Raw genomic sequence first — 1,947 nt, 5'->3', positions numbered from 1 at the left:
TCCCATGCAGTGGGCTTTCTTGTTGTTTTGTTGATGGTTTCTTTTGCTGTGCAAAAGCTTTTTATTTTGATGTAGTCCCATTTGTTTATTTTCTCTTTAGTTTCCTTTGCTCTAGGAGCTTTATCGGTGAAGAAATTGCTTCAGCATATGTCTGAGATTTTGCTGCCTGTGGATTCCTATAGTATTTTTATGGGGTTCCGTCTTATGTTTAAGTCCTTTATCCATTTTGAGTTTATTTTTGTGTATGGTGTAAGTTGGTGGTCTAGTTTCATTTTTTTGCATATATCTGTCCAATTTTCCCAACACCAAACAATGGTGTTCTTTTTCCATAATGGTGTGTGTCTAGCACAGGAACCTGGAAGGCCATTTTGGAGGGCACACCACATAACTAAAAGCTTTTCTTGTTGCATTGCATAGCAATTTCCACAGGAGTGCGCACATGCAGTGTTGATGTATATTGGTGTGTGCATTTTTGGAGAACCAGGGGACACCTTTCTGTTAAAGCTCAGTAAACAATGAGACACTTTGGACATTTTATTGAGTGGAATATAAATATCTCTACGATCCTCTGGAAGGTTTGTGCTTAAGGTAGCCTGTTGAGTTGGGAAAGCAGAGGGTATTTTGCAAGATTGGCTCCCCCCACCCACCCCCGCCCACTTTGGTTCTTTCATCCTGAGTTATTAAAATTTCCTTTCTGAACATAAAAGAAGCTTCTCAGCTCACAGCACTCACCAAAGATGTTTTCTTGGAATGACTGAGTATCTTACTGGTAAGCATACATATGTTATGGCTAATGTTTGAACTCTGGCTCATTTGGAGGGGTTAAATTTTGAAAGATGCAACAAAATTACTTTTTTCCCCCATATTAGCCACTATTAAAAGCTAGCTCATTATTTTTTCAATTTTTTTTTTCATATTTAAAGACCATGTTTGTACTCCCACTTCCCAGACAAGCAGTTCCAGGAGAGTCTTCTCACTGAGGTGTGGGCTTCCTGTGCTGTTGAATTGCAAAGCTTTGCAGTACAGTTTCAGTAATATATCTTTGGAAAGGCCTCAGCATTCTTGGAAATTAAAAAGCACTCCATGAACACAGGGCAACATTAGCATATGCATAACAAAATTTTAGTCACTCTTTATTATGAATAAGAAGTATAAAATAAATATTGGCAACAACAAAAGATGGGAAGTTGAAAGGTTAGGTTAGCTATTCTGGAAGTTTCACTGGGCCCATAAAATGGTATTACTGCGCATATTCTCTGAACATGGCATCTGCCTATGAGCTGACCTGCCAGTAGCCACCATCACTATGGCCATGAAAAGCTGGCTTGGGGAAATGCACAAAGTGAAATTTCTGAAATGTCCCTTTTCCTACCACATGCCCAGTGCATTCTCTCCCTGGAGATTTTTAGTAGGAGGTGACTATGGGCTGAAAATCTGCATCATCTCTACAGGAGTCCTTTTAGTTTTATTTCTCTCCCAGGCAACAAGAGTAGAGAGGGGAGAAGGAATTGTGACTATCAGTAAAAGAAAAGATTGGTTATCAGGGGAGTAGTCACACCCATAGAGCCATAAGTGGAGGCCGAAGATGATTTCAGATGAAAACTGGGCAGGTTAATGTGCATTAGCCTCAGATAACAGCTATTTACTGGCAGAGCAGGAACAAGAAGAAGGCCTGCCTCCCTGGAGGGTCTCCTTCCTCCATACCCCCTGAGACCCTCCTTGGCCCTCTGGGCTTCCTGAAGCAGAGCTTTGAAGCATTCTCACCCCCAGAGGGCAGTTCTGGTTGGAGGCTGGAAGGATGACTCACAGCCTTCTCTCTCCCCTCAGCCTCCTTCCAGTTCAAGGGCCCTGGATTCCAGTGGTTGTAGAGAGGGGAGGAGGGTCAGCATGCTCAGGACCCAGCCTGGCTCCACTCTCCCATGGACTCCTTCCTGCTGTGGCTTCTGT

This window comes from Myotis brandtii, unplaced genomic scaffold, assembly GCF_000412655.1.
Source record: "Myotis brandtii unplaced genomic scaffold, ASM41265v1 scaffold250, whole genome shotgun sequence".
Classification (NCBI taxonomy): Eukaryota; Metazoa; Chordata; class Mammalia; order Chiroptera; family Vespertilionidae; genus Myotis; species Myotis brandtii.
Note: the sequence above shows the minus strand (reverse complement) of the source record.